The sequence below is a fragment of the Macrobrachium rosenbergii genome, chromosome 2 (genome assembly GCF_040412425.1).
Source record: "Macrobrachium rosenbergii isolate ZJJX-2024 chromosome 2, ASM4041242v1, whole genome shotgun sequence".
Lineage (NCBI taxonomy): Eukaryota > Metazoa > Arthropoda > Malacostraca > Decapoda > Palaemonidae > Macrobrachium > Macrobrachium rosenbergii.
The window spans coordinates 35,260,513-35,285,512 of record NC_089742.1 but is presented as its reverse complement, the minus strand read 5'-3'; the positions used below and the strand labels follow the sequence as shown (position 1 = coordinate 35,285,512).

At 36.4% G+C, this 25,000-nt stretch overlaps 1 protein-coding gene across 1 annotated transcript in view; it reads right to left on the bottom strand.

The window, feature by feature from the left end:
• The window catches only part of LOC136844995 (uncharacterized), a 121,255-nt gene extending 101,221 nt beyond the window's left edge, over positions 1-20,034 (bottom strand). Inside the window, exons 1-2 of the mRNA XM_067114528.1 lie at positions 19,921-20,034; positions 15,705-15,831 (exon numbers count right to left, since the gene is read on the bottom strand). The gene's annotated coding sequence lies outside the window, so the exon portion shown is untranslated. The remainder of the gene's footprint in view (positions 1-15,704; positions 15,832-19,920) is intronic.
• Positions 20,035-25,000: the final 4,966 nt, after the last annotated feature.

Below are 25,000 nucleotides of genomic sequence, written 5' to 3'. Positions count from 1 at the left end.
CGCTCGTAACTTTCATTATCTTCCTTGAGGATTTTTTTTTTTGCTATATATAATGTTCGTGAGTTTTAACAAACAAAAGATGACTGGTGATGTTAACTTTGCCCTTCATTTAAATTCAATTGTTTTGTTATAGTGAGAATATCACTTGCATTGTTTGAGATTTTCGAGGTGGGGAGCATAAGGTCTGATCTGTTCCTAGAACTCAAATAGTAAATAACTTACAAGCCTTACGAGTCTGGTCTGAACAAACTTATAACAAACCATGTGTCCAAATACGGCTTATTTAATAACTTTTTCATAACTACCTCCATTTGGTAAATGCTTGCCGGGTAAAATCATAAACAAGATTATGCTTGTATGGAGCAATCACGAATTATCATGCACGCTTGTGAGATATAAACCTAAACTTTTTCATGCTTGGCTGATGAAAACAGTATACATTCCAATAAAACAAATGTGTATGTATACATCAGGAAATACCTCTTTTTCCTTTTACTACTGTACATACAAACCTAAACAAGTGCATGCTTGAGTGATTAAAAAAGTATACATTCCAATAAAACAAATGTGTATGCACATCAGGAAATATCTTTTTTTTTTTTCTTTTTACTACACACCCACCGTTTTCACACACCGACGCCCGCACCCTCATTCCTTTCATTTCTCCTCTCGCCATTCCTCGTCGCTTTGACCTTATTCACCTGTTTACTCATCTCGCACTTGCCCTTTTCATCATTCATCGCGGGACTCGCTCATTATTTTACACCTTTTCTGTAGCCCCGAGCCAAGCGCGACGATAGCATGGGCTAAATTACAGGGATTCCAAAGAGGTCTGGAGATTTTTGCCCCGCTTAGCTCAGGGCCACCGAGGGGCGGGGGCTGGCTATCTCTACCTGAAGGAGGTCGAGTCTCAGTGGCCTGCGATGGAGAGGAATCTCTCTCCTTTATACCTGTCCACGACCTTCTTAGAAAAAGTTGCCTCCGTGCCTGTGTGGCGACCGTCATCTCCGCAATTCAAGGCGGCGGTCCTTCTAGAATTCACCGGAGTTTCGTCAGTTAAAATATGGTGTGACTTGGTTAAGACTTTATATATATATATATATATATATATATATATATATATATATATATATATATATATATATATATATATATATATGTATATATATATATATATATATATATATATATATATATATATATATATATATATGTATATATATATATATATATATATATATATATATATATATATATATATATATATATATATATATATATATATATATATATATATATAATGTCACATGTGGCTTTTTGAATACTCACCAGTACTGAACCATAAATACCCCTTGATGTCGAGTTAACTTTACCTTGGGAATAACGTACGCCGAAAGGCAACTATTTAAACTGTCCAAGGCACCTGTACTTATTCCTTACAAATCCTTTTGACTATAAGGTATTCCCAAGGTGCAGTGAATTCGCAATGAAGTGATATTTGTGGCTGTACACCGGTGAGCATAAAGAAAAGTCAGGTGTGCAAATATAAGTACATTATATATATATATATATATATATATATATATATATATATATATATATATATATATATATATATATATATGTATGTGTGTGTGTGTGTGTGTGTGTGTGTGTGTGTGTGTGTGTGTAGGTAGATAAAGACAGACAGACAAATATATATCCTCCATTAACATCTTCATAGAACACACTGAGAACACATAGAACACATTTGCATATATAAATGCACCTGAAACTCGAATACCCTTTCTGTAAACATTCCCCAGCGGATCTACTTAGCGAGAATCCCACGACTCATATACAATATCTCTTATCTCCTACGACGACATAGCTGGGATTATCCGGTGTCCATCCCGGCGTTTAAAAGTCCACCAACATCTTAGGATGATGGGAGTCCTTACGGCAAGGCAGAGGGTTCCGATTACAGAGGAATCCTAACTTGATAATGAGGGGTGGAAGGATGATGAACTATTCGCATTTTTGACGTGGTTCTTATAGGTCGGTCTGAATTACGTTCTATCTTTTTTTTTATTCTCTCTCATATGGTTGTCCGTTATAAAAATGATAAATCAGAACATCTATAATTTTGTCTGTTTATATGAGTCTGTTTATTTAAACGATTGAATGGTAATATGTGATGTGATTGCTTGTTAGTTTTCTGTAAAAGAAAACTGTTGTGTCGGCTTTGTGTCCGTCCACACTTTATTCTGTCCTCCCTCAGATCTTAAAAACTACTGAGGCTAGAGGGCTGCAAATTAGTATGTTGATCACCCACCCTCCAATCATCAAACATACTAAATTGCAGCCCTCTAGCCTCAGCGGTTTTTATTTTATTTAAGGTTAAAGTTAGCCATACTCATGCTTCTGGCAACTATATAGGATAGGCCACCACCGGGCCGTGGTTAAAGTATCATGGGCCGCGGCTCATACAGCATTATACCGAGACCACGGTCCAGATATACCACCGAAAGATAGATCTATTTTCGCTGGTTTTGATTATACGCTGTAGCGACTGTACAGAAAACTCGGTTGCGCCGAAGAAACTACAGCGCATTATTTACTTGTCACCTTTTGTTATTACTCCTTACCGCAAAAGATTACACCACGATGAATAAAGTGCTTCGCTGTATTTTCCGAATTCCATGAGTTTATTAGAAAAGTGTAGATTATTAAAAGTTCATCAACGGTTCTGTTTTCATTTCCGATGCATCCCTTTATTAGACAAACGTAAACTAGAAAGAAATAATGTGTGATTTTATTTTTCATTTTTCATGAGCCAGTTTGGTTAAACAAAGAACAAATAAAAGAGAATAATTTGTAATCAGGATATATGTATTTCATGACTGTGTTTATTAGAGGTGTGTAAATCAAGAAATAACAAAAACATTTTTGTCAAAAATGCTATTTTTTTTTTTGTATTTGTACAGTAATCGTCTCTCTAAATGCAAGATGCATCTCTCTGAGATCATTATTTGTAAGAATTGAAGTCACCATGTTTTTACATATGTGTATCCTTAAATGTCTCTGTACAAAAACATAAGTAAATATAGGTAATCCGTCCACTCCATACAGATTGCCAGTATACAAACATGCGCACATACACTGTATTTATATATACAGTATCTATATATATGTATGTATGTATGTATGTATGTATGTATGTATGTATGTGTATATATATATATATGTATATATACATACACACATATGTATATATATATATATATATATATATATATATATATATATATATATATATATATAAAACTATACGTTGGGTTCCTTTTGTTAAAGCTTAAGGATAGCAGCAACTAAATGAAAAACTTAGATTATGAAATATTACTGGATATTCCTTACTGAAACAAGAGTTTTCCTTATTCCTAACAACGTAACAATGCATAGGCAAAATCAATAGTTCTTGCATATATGTAAACAGTCTCATACTTGGGTACTAAGAATTTTCTTGGAATGCAAGCTTAAATACTTTCTTCCTCTCTTTTTCTCTCTCGCTCTCCCTTATACTGTATAACTGTCTTCCGGTTACTAGCAATATCTTGGAATGTAAGCTTAAATGCTCTCTCTCTCTCTCTCTCTCTTTTGATTAATAACAATTTTCTTTGGACGGAAGTTTAAATTATCTCTCTCATAAATATTTGATTACCAACAATTTTCTTGAAACGTAAGCTTAAACGTGCGCGCGCTCTCTCTCTCTCTCTCTCTTTTAAATGTATTTTAATTACTAGCATTGTTCACGGAATGTAAGCTTAACCGCTCTCACTCTCTCTTATATATGTCTTTTGATTACAAACAGTTTTCGTGGAACGTAAGCATTTATACTCTCTTTCTCTCCCATAAACGTCTTTTGATTGTTAACGATTTTCTAGGAATGTGAGCTTAAATGCTATCTCTCTCTCTCTCTTAAATGTCTTTTGATTACCGACAATTTTCTCGAATAGAAAGCTTAAATGCTATCTCTCACTTAAATGTCTTTTGGTTATATACTAACAATTTCCTAGGAATGTGAGCTTAAATGCTATCTCTCTCTCTCTCTCTCTCTCTCTCTCTCTCTTAAAGGTCTTTTGATTACTGATAATTTTCTCGAAAAGTGAGCTTAAATGCTATCTCTCTCTCTCTCTCTCTCTTAAATGTCTTTTGATTACTGACAATTGTCATGGAACATAAGCTTAAACCGGGGCGCTCTCTCTCTCTCTCTCTCTCTCTCTGTCATAAATGTCTTTTGATTACTGACAATTTTCTTGGAATGTAAACTTAAATGCTCTCTCTTTCTCTCTTCTTTTGTCATATAAAGAGTAGAAACATTACGAGGCACGATAAGAAAGCCATTTGGGTTCCTCCAACCAGAGGCATATCATTACGTAGTTAAAAAAGGTCAGAACTCTTCTCATCAGTCATCCGCAAACGTCGTACGAAGTGGCAACCACTCCATGACGGTCACCGATCGCCCTCAATAACAGTTTTGGGTGTAGGCAACAAAGATGTTTGTGCTGCATTTCTCTCTCTCTCTCTCTTCCCGGACGAGACGAATCTCGTAATAAATATAAATATAATAATCACGGTCAAGTTTATGGAAGAGTGGTATTTGTATTTTCTAAAGAAATGTGGTCATTGCCTACCCAGTGAAAACCAAAAGGAATACTGAAGTTTTGCTTCAGATCTTTTGTACATGTAGCTGTCGATTTCATGTGCATTTTTGAAAAACCTTGTAAATTCTTTCTTTTTCTTTGTTTTCGTTTTTTAAGGAAAATACGTGAAAGCATGTCGAAATAATGAATATCCTCATTTATTTATTTATTATCAAATCTCTACGAATCAAGATGAATTGAACATAAGGGCAATCTGGTTAATAAGAAGATCTCGGAAAGCGGACGACTTCTACCTGATACAACAAAACATCAGCTTCGAGAATATAATATAATAGATCGAAACTGAGACGAGAGATCGCCAGACAATTTGCGAATTATACTTAGCCCTCGATCTAACGGTTTTATCATATTAATTTGAATTCGATACTGATGCTTTGACGTCATCTCTACTCGGCTTTCTCTTCTCTCCTCTTCCTTGCAGTTTGTTCTCACTTTTTATTCAAACTTTTCAGGATACACAAGTCTCATACAGCAGATTAGAGAGATGGACAATCTCTATAACTATAATCTCATGATTAGAGTGAACAACATGTTTATACAAAAAGCACAAAGAACAGAGAGGACTGCTGGAAAGTGAAGCAAGTGGAAAAGTGGGAGAATTAAATTGAAGATACTTTTCTTGACAAAAGGAAATGAGAGAGGGTAAGTGAAAAAGGACCATGAGAATGCCACCGGAAATGAGAATACCGACAGATGTTGCCCAGTCAACAACGACAAAGACTGGAGTCAAATCCCATGAACTTCATGGTAGGTCATGTTAGTTTTCTTTAACCGTTTGTGAATGTTATCAGGTTTTTAACCACGATATCCAATATGCTGTACTGATAAACAGGGAGTCCTTTATAGGAATAAGAAAAGGTGGATAATATACCGCAGAACCTGAGTGGGGACTAGAATACGTAATGTCTAATTGTGTCAGGACCGCAATAAATATATAAAAGGAATTTTGGGTTTTCCTTGGATTTTAGGACAAGCTGCAATGTCAGTTCCAAGGGGAAAATTTTTTACTAACCAACGATTCTTTCTTATTGTCTTATTACAATTTTTATAAGCCAGGTTGATTTAACAGCTTGTCCAAAAGGATAAAAATGCATAAGTATGGATTTGTGTACATGCATAAACACACACACATTATATATATATATATATATATATATATATATATATATATATATATATATATATATATATATATATAATACGAAACCAAGAATTTTTACGCAGAGTATGCAAGTGACCCGCCTGCAAGAATACACCCAAAGGGTATCCTGCATCGCAAAGAGCTTCGAGCGCAAACTGGTACGGTTCAAGAGGAAAGAATGCGCCCGCGCAAATAAGAAGAAAGTTGTGGTCGGTCCGGTAGGCGTTCGCTAGACAGGAATTCATATAAACATCTCTGTACTCGAGTAGGCAAGAACTTGCGATTTTTTTCTTTTTTTTAGACAGATTAAATAAACTTTCTTCCCTGAGCTGTCCGTTACCGTTAGATCTTGCTCCCAAGAGCCCGTGCTGGCAAAAGACATTGGCTTCTGGCAGAGGTGGTTGGAACAAGAGATAATTTGGATTTGCAGATACAAGCTTTAATGGATTATCGACGAAATTTCGCTCTTCTTTAACGAAGGGCGGTGAAGGAACTATGAGGTTTATGTTCATCAAAGGCCGGGAAGTATTTTAATTAGTTCTATGTTCCCTTTGCTCTTGTTTCGTTACTTAATTCTTTGGTTTAAAGCGTCTCTCATCTTTATTCCGCTCTTTCCTAGCTATTCTTTGTTGCTGGGGAGCGGGGAGGGAGGGAGGGAGGCTGCCGGATAAAGGGAGAGAGAGAGAGAGAGAGAGAGAGAGAGAGAGAGAGAGAGAGAGAGAGAGAGAGAGAGAGAGAGAGAAAATAATCCACATGCGAAAGACATATTTTCGTTTCAGACGTACATTAATTGGCAATACGTATGCATACTTATTATTAATAACCGGACAACAAATGACTGGCGCTTTTCTGGCCAATATTCTCAGTCCAGACGGCGCCACGGTGAACCAGTTCTGCCGATGATCGGTGTTATCGAACTGTTGAAAAAATATCATGAAGAAAAATTAATATGTTCTGACTAACTGAATCTATTCTAAGCTTGTAAGGAATGACACGAATTCATATACATGAAAGTTTTGTCTATAATTCGCGATGGGAAGGGAAGAGGAGCGTCGAGAAAGACTGGAAAGAATAGGTGAGCGAGAAAGAAAGGAAGCATAAGGAATGGAAAGAGAGAGAGAGAGAGAGAGAGAGAGAGAGAGAGAGAGAGAGAGAGAGAGAGAGAGATCTGATGTTTTTTTTAACTGTGAAAAAACTGCAAAATTGACCGAAATAGAGACCTTTGCTGGATCGTTAATAAAAACAAGAACCTAAAACCTTTACGAGAAATATTCGGCGCACTGTCACTGCTTAAGAAACTCAGCAACGAGAGAGAGAGAGAGAGAGAGAGAGAGAGAGAGAGAGAGAGAGAGAGAGAGAGAGAGAGAGAGGGAGAGAGAGAGAGAGAGCCAGGAACAGGACCATCAGTGAGCTTGTGAGTTTCTACAAGCTCCCAGAGCTGACCTCTCGCCCTCTGCCCGCCGGCCGTCCGCCGTCGAGCAAAAATCAATCCCTTATGATTGTGGGCATTTGGGGCATCTGACCGCCAGCATCGGACTCGGGTCATTTTCCATCCATTTGGATCTTCGTAAGTGTACTTGTTTAGTGCGTGGCTCGCCTCAGGTTTCATAAGAAAGTAGAAAGGGTTCATGAATCGCAGATGAGAATGACGGAGGAATTTCACACACATGCGCACTAGATCCGTCTCGTTGGAACGCGATCGTAATTTGATGATGAGCAGACCCCCACCTTTAGCCCTTCAGCCACTTCGCTTCTTTCATTCTTTCACTGAGTCTCTCTCTCTCTCTCTCTCTCTCTCTTCGACACGATTTTTTCTTTCCTTGCTGTCCACTGTTTAGTCTTTTATCCCGGTCCTCTCTCCCTCCCCACCTCTCTGTCGATTACCCTTCGTGAATTTTTTTCACTGCTACGGTTCCTCATCCCTAATCTCAATCTCTCTCTCTCTCTCTCTCTCTCTCTCTCCTTTAAGATCTGATATTTCCCTCCTACATTTTTTATGAATTTTCAAACAAATTTTCTTGTACATTGCACCTGAGAGTAAAGGAATGATCGCTGGCATTTCCTGAAGACTTCCATGAATAAAGCAACTGTTATATCTTCTTTGGTAATATTTTCAGAAAATTCCCAACGTTATTGTCATAGTCCCGTTACCACTATCTTCCAAATTATTATTATTATTATTATTATTATTATTATTATTATTATTATTATTATTATTATTATTATTATTATTATTGTAAGTTCCTGTTTTTCTTTTTTTATCTGTTTCTTTGCTTTCTTCTTACTAATATTCAATAATAGTAATCAATAATCATAATGATGATGATGACACTATCATTCCATTAGAAGTTCTTACTCTCACTATTTTTAGCGTGATCAGTTTTCTTCACTATCAAACCTTCACATTTTCTGGGAGGGTTTATTTCCGTTAAAAATTGATAAGTCATACATAGATTTTTAGATGCAGAATCTTTCCTATAAGCAGTGAGTAAAGTAAAACTAGTAAGAATTACTAAAAGACACCTTAAATTAACATAAAAAAAACCTTTTTATCCATAAGCATTCGTAATCAATATTGCAAGAGTACAGACTTGGTGATGAAGATAATTCTGAATAAAATATAAGGAATAAATTAACTGACGAAAGAATGACCATGTATGATAATTGCTCGTAATCTACATTACATGAGGAATAATGTAACAAAGGCAATATCAAATGAAATGGGTTGGGGAGGGAGGAGGGGGGTTTCCGCAGGGCGGGAGTGATGCGGGCATCGCAAAGGGGGAAGGAGGAGAGACGATAATTGAGAAATGTGTATAGCTTTCAAAGGGATTCATCCTTGAGTGCTGACGCGCTAGTCGAAAGGATAATCCTATTTCTTCTTCTTTTTCTTTTCGACTCGGAATTCCTTGATCTATAACCACGGAGCTTCACACACGCGAGGCAGGGTAATGCGTTCTTCTTTTTTATGACCTCCTGCACCCCCAATAAGTAGTAATTTGGAAGGCAAAGAGGGTCCTCATTGTCCTTTGGGCTCTTTGAAGAAAACCCCGAAGCATGGGGATTCCGACTGGAACAATCTTCGCCGATAACGGTGACAGTAGGTTTTATATATATCGAGTTCGTGCACAGTAAATACATGTAAGCTTATAAATAACTACCCCACAAGGGGTTAGTGCCGTCAGTGCACCTCACGTGGTGCACTGTAGGCATTGCTTAAGGGTCTTTGCAGCATACCTTCGGCCTCAAGCTGCAACCTTCTTCATTCCTTTTACTGTGTCCCCGTTCATATTTTCTTTCTTCCATCTAACGTTCCACCCTCTCTAACAATTATTGCATAGTGCAGCTGCGAGGTTTTCCTCCTGTTACACCCAAGGTCTCTAGACCTTGGTTACACCTTTCAAATCTCCTTCCTGTCAATTTTCCTTTTCAGCGCTGAATGACCTCATAGGGCCCAGCGCTTGGCCTTAGGCCTGAATTCTTTATTCTATCCTGTATTATAAATACATACATTCATGGATGTATGTGTGTATTCAGATATGCATGTATGTACTCGTATGTATGTACGTGTGAACTCGTATGTATGTATGTATGTATACGTAATATAAATTCTTAGCCTTCATGGTGCTTTTATTTTTGCTAAAGTACTTCATGTTTAAAATCGGAATTATAAATGTAACGCTGGTTAAGATAAACTAATCCACAAAATTTTTATCATGGACAATACATTCGTAGGAATTTATCTTTCCCATAAAGTTCCTATAAGGGTGACTGATATTCTGAGGCTACCTAACTCCTCAGCACTCAATCATACTTCCTCACTATGTACAGTAATGACTTGGTTTTTTGTGCACTTTGTTTTATCATTGTTCAAAAAAGAAACGGCTATGCCTTGAAATAAATAAAAAAAAAGTCTTATTAGTCCTATTTTGTACGTGAATTTCATTGTAAAGCGTTAATTTCAATGCAGCAAAAGAAAAAATTGGAATAAGAATATTTTTCCTTCAGATAAGCAAAAGCATCTGGAGAAAATGTTAAAAATCGTACAACATCTATTTTTTCTGTGAATTACAACATCCTAGTCTGTTTTTCTTTTCATTTCTGTCATCTTTCTATATTTGCTGATGTTCGATAGTGTAAAGCGCACAGCACAAATCATCTCTACACCCTACTTTTACACTAAGCCGGTCTCTCTTTCATCAGGACATCTTTTCTCATGTAAGCTTCACTCTATCAGGACCTCTAGTTGCTCTAAAGAAAGTACTGTTCACATGTGTACCCAACAATCTTCACAATCTCTTTTAAAAGTCAACGTTCAAACCTCACATTTTTTTTCTGTAAATAACTTTTACATTCCAAGAACAACGAAGTGCAGTTTGAATGATTACAAAAACTATGACGTATAACCTGCTATCAAGTTAAACAATATGACATGCAACATACATGATTAAAAAAGCTATGGCGTACCATACACGACTAACATCGACGTGTACCATATATGACTAAAAAGGCTGTGGTATACAACCCATTATAAAATCAGACACTAGGACCATTGACGACCAACATGCACGATTATACAAGCTATGCCGTCTAACCTACAATAGGAACAGACACTACGACGTACAAGATATATATATAAAAAAAAAACTATGACGTATATCTTGTCACAAGATCGGTCTTCGGAATCCACCACCTTCAGGATAGAACGCAAAGTTTCACTTTCACCGGACCCCCGCCCGCCCAGCAGATAGTGGGCGAGAGAACTTCAGAAGAAAACCTGGGCAAATCGCCTCAGTTTCACACCCAGTTCGAATCGCCTCCTTCTCCTTCTTCTTCCTCTTTCTCCTCCCCCTCCTCCTCCTCCTCTTCTTCTTCTTCCTCTTGGCTCTCCGTTCGCTCGCTGCCCATCTGCCGCTATCTCTCCGTTTATCGCTCCCTTTCTCCGATTCTCATGACATACCATAACAAACTCGTTATCTGAACTACTTATGTTCCCCCAAGATAAGGGACACCTCGCCAAGCCTCATTAAGCCTCATCATTACCGAGGCTGATAATTAGTACGCGGGCATCCGTGGAGTGGGGTAGGGGTGGGGAGAGAGAGAGAGAGAGAGGGAGAGAGGAAGGGAGGGTTGGGTATTCTTAGTCTGGAGGGAGATGAGTCGTGGAGGGGGAGGGAGGAGGGTTACAGTAGCACATTGACCCAACCCCAGATAAAAACAAGCCATAAAGTAAGCCATACATATAATCTCACACACTAAGTCAGTTAAAACCCCTGCTTCTCCCGGCCAGTTTTGACTCGGCTTATAGCTTCCTGGTTGAGCCATCGCTGGCTTCTGTTCTCTCAAGAGAGAGGAGATTTTCCAAATATATTCAATTATTAATAAGGGGAAATGGTTACAGGACTATAACACGCAATAAAACTTTCTTCAGAGAGTTCGTGTACCTGTCTCTCGCAAAATTTGAATGGCTTTTGGATTAGTTTCGGCTGCTTAGACCTTTGGCTGACCTCAGCCGGGATTAACGGAACATTATGAAATTATCTGACAGGGAGGAGAATAAAGATACCTTAGCAACATGAAGAGAGCAATCTTTGGTTTGCGTAGGCAGACCGCCGAGAGAGAGAGAGAGAGAGACAGAGGTACCGTTTTCTTTGAAGACCATCTTCCGTTTTCTTCACCTCGGATTTCTTCTGTTGATTGGTTTTGTTTTAATGAAAAGTCCCACTTCTTTCTGACTAATCTTGCGTTAATGTCAAGCTGGAAATAGAAATCTGGGATGATATGAAATTCCGTCATTTTGCGGGGATCCACAGCTTGCGTCATCGACTTTCTCAGCGAAACAACGTAAAGGAGGGTCGAGCGAAAAGATACAAAACGATTTATTCCTTCATCTGACTTTGTTTCACTATTCGTCAGTTTCTATCTCATCAAGACTGTTGTATTGCGTCATTGGCCCATCAGTCTATCAGCAGTGATGGACGAAATTCGTAGTATACCACGAATTAGCCTTCATTCCTAGGTACGAACCTTTCCTAAATGGACGAAATCCACCGAAACATTTTCGTATACAAATATTGTGATCAGCTAAGACGTCTCATCAGCTGCCAGAGTCGTTTTCATAATTGACCTGCGGCAGATTATTTCTTGCTGTCAGACCTTCAAACGGAGATCACTTCGAGGAAGGAGAGAGAGAGAGAGAGAGAGAGAGAGAGAGAGAGAGAGAGAGAGAGAGCAGCGTATTTTGTTGTTAGGTCAACAGGTTCAAAATCTTGTTGCAGCCATGTTTCCCATATGTATATTCTGGGTGGGAAATATATGTATTCGATGAGATACCCTTAAAAAATTCTGACATTCTTGACCTGGAAATCCTTAAAGCCTAGTTACTAGAAGATGCAATGTTGGTGATACTACATCCTCTCTCTCTCTCTCTCTCTCTCTCTCTCTCTCTCTCTCTCTCTCTCTATATATATATATATATATATATATAATATATATATATATACACACACATATATATATATGTATATGTATATAGATATATATACATACATATGTGTATATACAAAATATATATATGTATATACTATACTCGTATATATGCTATATAATATATATGCATATATATATATATATATATATATGTGTGTGTAATGAATGTGTGTGTGTGTGTGTGTGTATAATTTACATATACATATATAAATAAATAAATAAATATATACATATACACATATATAATATATATATATATATATATATATATATATATATATATATATATATATATATATATATATATAATATGCTCTCAAACATCTCTTTACAGGTAAAATACATGAGTTCCTTTACATTTACCAGAGTGTACCTGTAACGACATTTACTCTACCAAGCCATTCTTTCACCCTTCTTAACATTTCCCAACTTTCTTTCTGTTGATTTTATCAAATTTACCAGACATACACATTAGACAACGATTCCTTCGTCAGTTCAACTGCTATTTAGCCTTATTTTTATCTTTACCAAATTATCAGTAACTGTGCAGTAAATATACAAATTACTTCGTCGTGTCATATTTAATTTTCCCTTTCTCCTAAAATGAATTTAATGTTTCTGAGAAGGAGGTCTCGATTTTAAAAAGCGTTTCCACGCGGTTAACTTCTTTACTCTTCATACTTCGGATTCCGGATGTGCCTTTCTTTGTCTCTCTCTCTCTCTCTCTCTTCTCTCTTGCTCTCCCTCTTCCTCTCTCTGTCTGGAACGGAATTCCAAACTGAATAACACACCAAAGTCATGGCGGATGTCGATATTCCCAGACTTTCAGAAAAAGGTAATTTCCAGTGTTAGATTTTAAAAAGGCGAAGGCATTTTAAAGAAAATAAGAAGACAAAAAGAGGTAACAATACCCACACACACACCCGATACACATACTCACACACAAACACACACGCATGGATATATATATATATATATATATATATATATATATATATATATATATATATATATATATATATATATATATATATAGACAATCACACATATACTAACACACACACACACACACACACACACATATATATATATATATATATATATATATATATATATATATATATATATATATATATATATATATATATATATATGTATGTATATATACATGACTTTAATCAGACTTACAGGTGAATTATATCTCACATTTTACCACAGGGAATGTGGTAAAGTGTGATATATTCATATGCACATATTCTGTAATAATGATAATTTCGCCTAAAAGAAAATAGAAAACAACAGCTACAACCTAATTGAACCTGATACAGCTTTCCGTTTTAATAGCTACGCTCTCATATTCATGTATAAAGGTTTTCCACGTTTCGGAATTATTTTTTTGTATGGAATTTACTTTGAACAGATTTTTTCCCCTATTCTGTTTGTACGTAATGAAAATATATTAACAAAAGTCATGGGTTTGTTGATGGGATCAAGAATTTTTTTTTTTTTTAATTTTCTATCTTCAGAAACTTCCACAAGAGGAATTAAGTCTCGTTATTGTAAGTGGTAAGTACTAGCGGATCCAGGGGGCGGGCCACCTGGGCCACTTGCCACCCCCCCCCCCCGCCCCATGAAAAATAATGACAAAATAATAATATTGAAGATTTAGATAATAACAACGTAAATGAGAAATATAGAAATGGGAAAAAATTCTATAATAGAAATATATATGTATATACATATATATATATATTATATGTACACATATATATTATATATAAAATATATATATTTATGTATGCATGTATATGAAAATTGGTTCTCCCCCACGAAATTTTTCTGGATCCGCCACTGGTGGTAAGGTAAGTAATTTCTCGTACTTACTTCATTACTGTATAAATATATAAACTGTCACTTGACCACGATGCACAAGTCCTTCTCAGCTTTGGCGGTAGTTGATCATGGCAACTCGTTTTCATCCCTCTCTCTCTCTCTCTCTCTCTCTCTCTCTCTCTCTCTCTCTCTCTCCCTCTCTCTCTCTCTCTCTCTCTCTGACATACATGTATTAAAAGACAGGACTTTCCTATAATGCAAGATCTCAACGCTCTTAAAGCACAGTTCCTCATTTGACGGGTGGTATCGTTAGCTAGCCTCGGCTGGTCCGCGTTCGATTCTCCGACCGGCCAATGAAGGATAGAGGAATTTATTTCTGGTGATAGAAATTCATTTCTCGCTATAATGTGGTTCAGATTCCGCAATAAGCTGTAGGTCCCGTTGCTAGGTAACCAGTTGGTTCTTAGCCACGTAAAATAAAGCTAATCCTTCGGGCCAGCCCTAGGAGAGCTGTTAATCAGCTCAGTGGTCTGGTTAAACTAAGGTATACTTAACTTTTTCTTAAAGCACAGCCAGTGATTAAAATAGCTGCTAACAGTATTGATCATACCCATCAACTTTTGCTACAGCAACTCAGAAAAAGTAAGTGAAAAAGGATTTCGTTTATAATTCTATTATGGGTTCAAAACGTGTCTCCTCATTAACTTTCCCCTTCCAAGGTTAGTTCAAATACTTTATAATTTTCCCCCTTTTGTGTCGAACTTACAGATAATTCTCTCACTTTCTAAACCGGATTTATTTCAGTTCACTTCCGGTTACCTGGAGTGGTTAGGGGTCAAATGCATTGGCGAAAATTATACTGATGTTAAATCTCACAGATGATTGTAGATCGACAATAGATGTGAGTCTTAGAAAAGGTAAGGCAATGAAGGCAACGACTTCTTAATGCTCAGAGAAGACAAAACGCTAGATATGCAAGTCTTGTTGAGCCAACTCCTTTTTAGGGAAGTATTTTGCGGTTTTTAAATGTAAATGCAAAAGGATTCAAACTGTTAAGCCGAATTGTCTACCTGGCTACATATATAGGCGAAAATGTGAGACAGACAGGATGAGGAGATAATATGTTTAGTATAGCTGCCAAATATCAAGCGTGCGTGCTGATGAAGTATGGTCATGTTGAAAGAATTGGCGAAGTGCGTTAGTCCGAAAGGCTCATAATTCCCCAGTGTTCAGAGGAGAGAGGGAAAGAAACCCAGGAAGTAGTTTGTTGGAAGGGTACTTGGAGCGTTAGAATGAAAGGGTCTTACTAATTAGGAGGCGCTTGAACGCAGCCACCCTCTCTTATCAACAACGGCTGTTTGTATTAAAATAAATACGAATACCGAGTATAACACCAATATTATCACTGCTAGATCTAACACTAATAACAATAATGAACATTAAACCAAAACAGAAATCAAGAGAGAAAAAAGTATTACTGATGACATGAGGCCAATCGTAACAAATGTGAATAATTTATGAGGTATCTCAACACTTACCAGAGAAACAGACAAACAGAGGGCGCTGATGAATGTCATTTGATCCAGTAAAGTAAGCGTCCCGAATCACCAGTTTGGAGCCGTTCTATTTGATGCTGTCGCTGAGACCACGCTTTTCATTTCGTCTCTGTAAGGATAGAAGGGATTTGTCAATGAAATTCCCAGTATTTCGAGACGTTTCATTTTCCATGAAAGATAGTTTCAAACATAGCACTGACAAAAGAATATTAGAAATGGTACGCACATCAAAAATAATAAAATTAAACTTTTCACTGGCATTCACACACAACTGGCCGTGTGCAGTAAACTTGGGCATTGATGGAATTCAGATTTTCCCAATAATATCATAGGTTCTAGGGAAAAATAACCCAATAACTTCTTGGAAGGCTGTTGCTGTCACTAGGGTAAGTTAACAATTTTCAAAAAGAAACTGGATAAGATACAAGATCAGTAACCTCATACAGTATGTCGATATTCACAACCTACTAGCTTTGAGCCTATTGATTTTAACCATATGAATTTCCATTACGGTCGAAAACAAAGATATCTGAACCCTAATTCAGTGAAATAACCCAGGGACTGTAATAATCGAATGTAGTACTGAGTGAATGAATTTATCAATTGTGGTAAATCATTTCCTATTGCACAACTGACTAAGATCCAGTTACTTGTTTACCTATTTATGCTAATTTCGCAGAAGCTAGTGACTTCTCTTTCTACATAACGGGTGGAAAACTAGAGACTCCAGGCCTTCAAATGTAAGAATACAGTCAACAAGGTTCTTTTACCTTGAGTGGAACAGGAATTACAAGGCTCCCCCTACTGAACTGAAATGCTGCAATAATACCAAGTACATAAATTTAAATGGCAATCCCTTTTCAAATGCTGTAGTGAAATCCATACACTTTACGTTTTGCATTAAAAGAATATATTCCTAGAATAACTGCTCTTCAAGAGACTTCTTAGAAGCAAACTTCATGCCATTAGAGGCTATTTCGAAAACATAAACGCTTCCTGTTCATCTTACTGCAACTCTTAATAAAATGTTATTCAAGAAAAACGTGTAAGCCTCCTATTCCCGCGGTTACAAAGGCTCAGAATATGCCATTATTTATTAATCAATATAATTTTCCTTTTATTTTTTCATAAATAAATGACAAACGATCATACAAAAGATAGCGGCGTTAAAGGATGTGACTCCAGCTGAGCTCGGGAGGGCAGGCGCACCACTCAATACACTGTGATCTGTGACCTCCGGGCCATGCATATGATTAATTCTTCTGATAAAACCTCTAAAATGGCGCAAAATATGAATAAAAAGGGCACAGACGCTCTCACGATTACGATTTGAAAGGTGTTATTGATGCGTTTTTACGAAGGAAGGTTCGGTGAATAGAATTTTGAGTTGCAACCTTTTCGCGTCTCGTACTAATGTGGTAATCTGCACTCATTTTGTGAGATTTCTCTTCCTCTTTCCCCTCCACCCCCTCTTCTTCTTCTTCTTCTTCTTCTTCTTCTTCTTCTTCTTCTTCTTCTTCTTCTTCTTCTTCTTCTTCTTCTCCGGTATTTTCCACTTGTAAGCCAAATGGAGATTTGTATGTTTGGAATTTTGAGTGACAATGTCTTTAGTATTTCCTCATTCTCCCCCTTCCAGCCTTCCTCTGTTCGCTTCTTTCTTCGCGTTCCTTTCTCCGCCTCTTCCCCTTTTCGGGTCAGAGACACCAAGCAAAAAGTTCCTTAATGGCTGCTTAAAGAAACCGTAAGGATCCTTCAGAGGTTAAAGGAAGCATTTTACGGTAAGTGAGACATTAGACGGAAACAAAAACGACTCCGAAGTGTAAAGAATTAAGTTGTTGAAATCATTATTACCATACAGCACGAAGGGGAGAGAGAGAGAGAGAGAGAGAGAGAGAGAGAGAGAGAGAGACGATGTCAGTATTTTAATAATGGCCAATGTATTTTTTTTTATCTTAAAGAGAAGGAGTTCCACTGGTTATGTATCTACCTACGTGTCACCTCCGAGGTGCTTGTACTAAACATGGCGGTAGCTCAATCGGACGCCGTGTTTAGTACTAACCCCTCGGGTATCAAAGTATCATATACACCCATTTTTTATATTTTAATAAACGACATCTTTGATCCCCGAGCGGCTAGTACTAAACACGGCATCCCAATGAGCTTCCTCCATGTTTAGTACTAGCACCTCATAGGTGGCGCGTAGATGGATAGCCTACATACTGGGTTAATACCAGCTACACCTTCGTAAATCTACTTCGTAGGGAATTCGGAATTCCCAGCCTTCTTCCATTTACCCGATTCGTCAAAAGGCAGGAAGGTCTATTCCTTCCTTTGTGGTAAAGCCACACTCTTTTATCTTCCTCCTAATTTTTCTAATGATATCAAGGCGCCCTTCGACGCCTACCTCCCCATCTAAAGCATTATCGTGCAACAGATAACAATGCCGTTAAATTCACAATGTGAAAAGTTATTATAGCCCTGACTTTCTCTTTCCTTCTAATAAAGAAAGCATCTAGACCTACGATATCAACAATGCTGCAGTCCTTGCTCCAAACCTAAACCATAACCGTATCAACTCATCTGGTATCGAAATATCATCATTCATTGAAAGTGCGATATGGCAACACTGTGGGATGTGCTGTCGCTGACAGAGGACACAGAGGATAACAAACGAGCAGTGTTGTCGAAACTTGGAAATATGGCGTCTTCATTTTACGGTCTGCCACACCGAGTGTGGAAAAGATGTCCACACCCTAATTGTTTTCGTATGTCATTCATTGACCTATATTCTCGGTCATTTGCATATTTATATGTTTTTTATATAATAATGACTGAAGAAAGAGCCATCAAAGAATGGTTGTTTACTCCGAATCACGAAGCAGTAGAAGACGATCGAGGAGCGATGTCTTGACTGACACGTCGAATGCAGACGACAACAGAGTGACAGTTTTAGGTTTCCAACTAATTAAGGTAACTTAAATCTATTTAAAATTGTTTTAATAAATGTAAAAAGTGATTGTGATAAACTTGATAAGAGAAGTTTAGGGGAAATGATCTTTAGACTAAAAAGGAAAGCATGTAGCCTATCGTGTTGCTGTATATTCATTACCGATGGTTGAATGAATTTAAAATTTTGGCAAGCGTGGAAGTCAGTAGTGTGGAAATGTGGCAACACTGCAAACGAGTGCTTAGAGAGAGAGAGAGAGAGAGAGAGAGAGAGAGAGAATAACAAACTAATGCAAGGAGCCTCCATTGTTTTAAAGCATCGTAATATATGATTGGGTTTAGACTTCTTTAAACTATAGATTAGTCGAGGAGATTCAGTATTTATCACGTGAACATTGTTATTCAAGTAACATACCCTACCCACTTATACGTCAGTGTTCACTGGCAAGTGCATAAGGTTTTCAGTTAGGCTTAGCTTTTCCTTATGACTTATTAGCCTTCACCATTGTTAACCGGTATGGGTAAAATCAGCACACCGTGGAAAAACACTGAACGTAGAGTTCAGTCCACCTCTGAAAATAGGTATTTGGATTTCCTCTGTTTAGATTAACAACTACATTCCCAATGATGAAAAGCTTTTGTTGTGCTTAGTACGAGAGAAGAGGGATTGCATACTTATACGTAGGCCTATGTTGGTTTTACCTCAAACCAGCACTGTCCACGCAAGAAATTATAGGCCAATATCCGAAGTCTGATCCCAACAATAGTTACTCGCAAGGTTTTCTTTGGACCTTGGTTACGCGGTTCTCCGGATTTGTTGTCAATAAATTGCCGAATGTGAGAAACGGCAGGAACGTATTTAAAAAAGAAAACCGTTATAAATAAGATCCTCATTTTACCGTCACATGAAACCAAGCATTTTGAATGCTTGGCTTGATTAGGCTAGCGGGCTGTCGTAGCCTTTCTTTTCTCACGTAGGATAAGTAGAGTGATAATACACCAATTTTCTTGTAAAGCGAAAGTTTTTGTGACATTTTATACATCGAAATACACGTGGTTTCCTCAAAATACAGCTCGGTGTTGTTTTCCCGGAGGAATTTTAAAGCGCTACTCTGAAGCATTACCCTCCCCGCCAAGTGCACCATAGGCCTAACAAACTTTACTTTTATATCAAAATTTCTACTTTACAATAGCTTCATACATTTTAAAGGATGCTTGCGTATTATGTACAGACTATGAAAAAGAAACTTACATTAAATGAGATTGCAGACTGCCACACTGGGATAATATCGACTACAGGTAATTTTTGACCGAAGCTCTGAGCCCAACTGCCAAGTTAGATTTACGCAGTCCACCGCACTTTCTGGTTGTTCGTGTACGTATACCAGCATTTTTTTTACTGGTACTTAGCTTTATATACTTGTAACTTAAGTTTATCTGTAGTAACTCAAAAGGACATAGCTAATATCAAAGATATTATCGCATCATTTTTGTGTATCACCCCCTGTTTTTTGTAGTAATAACTGCTTTTGTAGGAATTCAAAGCCAATTTGAATACATTCGAATTAGATTGAATTAGGCCAATCAGCGATCGATATCATCGGCAGTGTTGCCTTGCCAGGTGTTTATTGAAGATGCTACTCCTATGTCAGCTCAGCTGGCATCCTCTATAGTAATTTCGAAATGAAAAAAAGGAGAGAGAGAGAGAGAGAGAGAGAGAGAGAGAGAGAGAGAGAGAGAGAGAAATCGTGGACTATCATCTTCCACACTAAAAGCGTGATTACTAACCAACTGTCGTCTATCTGGGCAACACAGTCGCACACAAATTAGTGGATTAATGGCATCTCTGGTCCAGCCGAGTGTCATTAAGGTAGGTGATGAATGTCTCTGTATGCTGTTCAAGAAATAATGTGCAAGAATGGCTTCCTTTTCATCATACGAAAAATGTCTTTCTTAATATTCTCGTTTTTTAGGCTATCCAAGACCACGTCTCATTATGACCACACGATATTTCTACTTTAGGCCTACATAAATTTCAGAATCATTAGACGATTACCACATTTTGCCCCTTTTGATACCCTGGTTTGGCAAGTTGAAAAAATAATAACTGGAAATAAGTAAATAAGTGGCATCTTTACAAGCGCGAGTGTTTCATTTATTCAGCGCACCGCGTATTCTACGTTTCCTTTCTACATAAAGGCAAAATCTGTTTACTTCGATGAGAAGCCGAGAGATCTTGAACTTCTCCTCAAGAGAAGTAGAAAAACGCCGCAAAACGATTGACTCTCATTATTCCAACCTTTACGAAGAGTTTGCAGCATCAGTTATTGATGTCATGATATACTGACTATTACTATATTGGCTCTCGGGCCTCAGTGTGACCCATTTCTTCTTACACTAGGCTGTCAAGTCTCGGTAATGCTTGGTGTTCTGTAGGGAAGGGATAAGGAGCCGTTGCAAGGGAAAGTGTTTACTGCTACTACTATAGTACTAGGGCTTTTAAACTTCGTATTCGGCTCCATTGAGCGTCAATAACAAGGAGTGGCGATCTCCCTGCCGAACGTGTGACCTAGGGCGGCTATATTGAAAGGTCTTGGTCCAGCTCATAGTACTATACTGTAGAGACGAAGCACTACGGCAACTTTGCTTTTTTTTCTTCTTGTTTGATTGTTATAAAAATACGTTATTTTTTATAGGTAAATTAACCATTACAATAAAATATACTCGTATTTCGAAATATTTCTGTTCTGAGGTTTATTGTAGTTGAAGTACAGAATTCTGCATTCTAATCCGCATAATCTGAAATATTTATTATTATTATTATTATTATTATTATTATTATTATTATTATTATTATTATTACTTGACCCAACTTCACAGAGAAAAAAATACCTTACAAAAACAGGTTGACCTAAGCACTCCAACCAATGTGGTCAAGGCCTAAGCATCTGCCCTTGGATCTAAGCAATGTCTAACTCAATTGGTTCCTGTAAATTACAGGACTTCCTTTGCATACAGTCACTAAACATCAACTAAAAAGTAATGTACAATCATTAAACACTAACACACATTATATACTTACACTCATTAAACACCCATACTTACTATACACTCAATAGCACTAAACACTCACTGAATACTCAACACTCACTATACACTAAACGCTCACTAAACACTCATAAAACACTAAACAATCAATAAACATTCACTAAATACTCACTATACCCTAAACATTCACTAAATACACACTATACCCTAAACATTCACTAAACATTCACTAAGCACTCACTATACACTAAACATTCACTAAGTACTCACTATACACTAAACACTTATTAGACATTCATTAAACATTCACTAAACACTCACTATACACTAAACACTCACTAAACCCTAAACACTCATTAAACACCAGATACTCACTAAAACCTAAATGCTCATTAAACCCTAAACACTCAATAAAACATTAAACAGTCATTGACATTTCACTAATCACTAATTATTCGGTAGATGATGTAGTGATGTTTAATGATGATGAAATGAATGTTCAATGACTGTTTTGTGTTTATTGAGTGTTTAGGGTTTTAATCGAAACATTTAGGTTTTAGTGAGTATCTGGTGTTTAATGAGTGTTTAGGGTTTAGTGAGTGTTTAGTGTATAGTGAGTGTTTAGTGAATGTTTAATGAATGTCTAAAATAATTAGTGATTAGTGAATGTTCAATGACTGTTTAATGTTTATTGAGTGTTTAGGGGTTTAATGAGCATTTAGGTTTTAGTGAGTATCTGGTGTTTAATGAGTGTTTAGGGTTTAGTGAGTGTTTAGTGTATAGTGAGTGTTTAGTGAATGTTTAATGAATGTCTAATAAGTGTTTAGTGTATAGTGAGTACTTAGTGAATGTTTAGTGTATAGTGAGTGCTTAGTGAATGTTTAGTGAATGTTTAGTGTTTTATGAGTGTTTAGTGAGCGTTTAGTGTATAGTGAATACTTACACACTAAACATTCATTAAACACTAACTTTCGCTAAACATTCACTAAACCCGAACCACTCACTAAACACTTACACACTAAACATTCATTGAATACTTGCACACTAAACATTCACTGAATACTTGCACACTAAACATTCACTAAACACTAACTTTAACTGAACATTCACTAAACCCTGACTACTCATTAAACACTTACACACTAAACATTAATTAAACCCTAAACACTCAGTAAACATTCACAGAATACTTACACATCTAACATTCACTAAACCCTAAACACTCACTAAACATTCACTACACACTTACTCGCTAAACAATCACTAAACCCTACACACGCACTAAACATTCACTGAATACTTACACACAAAACATTCACTAAACACTAACATTCATCAAACATTCACTAAACCCTACCTATTCACTAAACACTTACACACACTAAACATGCACTAAACCCTAAACACTCACTAAGCATTCACTGAATACTTACACACTAAACACTCGCTAAATATTCACTAAACACTTACTCATAGACATTCAATGAATACTTACATATCAAACAATCACTAAACCCTAAACACTCGCTAAACACTTACTCTTTAAACGTTCAGGATTAAAAAAAAATTCACAATCGCACTAAGCCCCTGTTCAATTTGCGCTGTCACCAGACCTTCCAAGATGGATGCAAGGCTCTGCAGCGCCGCCCTGGTGGAAGACCACCGAACTACGTGGTACTCCTCTTTCAAACAGTCTTTGGGACATTGTGAGCGTATAAATTCTCGTAGAAGAATAATTCATGGCTTGATGCATTTCATAATAATAAAAACAATTAAAATGTAATTGCATTAAAATTTAATTGTATTAATTCAGAAAGCGTAATGTCGTGTAATTTGCAGTCAGTATCTCAAGATTGAGAGAAGCTTTACAAATCATTACTGAAACACGAGAAACAACATTTTTTTTTTGTAATATTTACTCTATAACAGTGTCCTATTGTTCAGTTCACAACCAATATAATCTTAAACACAAGTGTGTTGTGGCCTTATGGTATATTATTAAAAAATGGCAAATAATTGCACTGCCTTCAACGGCAGCCTTGTGATAGATAATTAGAGATTGATAAATAACGATCTCTTGTAGCATTATCGTTATGAATACCGAGGAATTACAACTTCAACGTTTAAGTGGTGCATACAAGCTCATTACAATAGTAACCTTGCACTTTATACAGGAGACGGGTAATGCGGGTAACCTTGTAACAGATTCCCCCCCCCCCCCTCCCACGCTGTCTGGGAGTCCCGTTACTTTTGCTTCGCTAATGATGTTACACCTCCTCCGTTCCGTCGAGAAATTTGTTCTGAATTCTCTCTCTCTCTCTCTCTCTCTTTCTCTCTCTCTCTCTCTCTCTCTCTCTCTCTCTCTCTCTCTCTTTCTACGTCTGTGTGGTCGCTTCTTCTCCCTTTGGAGTTCGGTAAGTTTTGTCAGGTTCTGACTTTGAATAATAATAATAATAATAATAATAATAATAATAATAATAATAATAATAATAATAATAATAATAATAATAAATATTATTGTGTGTATTGTATTAATGTGTAATATATGGAAAAATTCCATAATGAACAAGCCAAAGCCAAATAAGAAAAAAAAATTCACAGATAATAATAATAATAATAATAATAATAATAATAATAATAATAATAATAATAATAATAATAATAATAATAATAATAATAATAATAATAATTTTTATTCATACTGTTAATATTTTTACAATTAATATTATTATAAACATTATTACGATTCTTATCATAATTATTATCACATGAAAAATTCCATAACGAACAAGTCAAATGTAATAAAAAAAAACCGATAACAGAGAAGAATGCACAAATGTGATAAAAGGAAAAACTGGAAAGGAGAAAATAACAAAGGAGAGAATCAATAATGGTCTATTGTTCAGTTAACACAGACAATAAATTTTTTCTCGTCATTAACTCCAGTGCAACATAGGCAATTAACAACTGATAGATGTGAGAATGTTTGTAAAAGTATTTTGAAAGTCCTTCAAGCGTAGTAGTTCTTATCACTAAAAACTATTACATTATATATATATATATATATATATATATATATATATATATATATATATATATATATATATATATATATAATGTATGCATACTGTGTATATATATATACATTATGTATATACATATATATACATGTATTTATATATATATACACATACACATATATATTATATAGATATATTTTTATTTATTTACAAATATATATTATTTTGTCACCAGATCAGACATTTTTCATGCAGGTGTCAGCC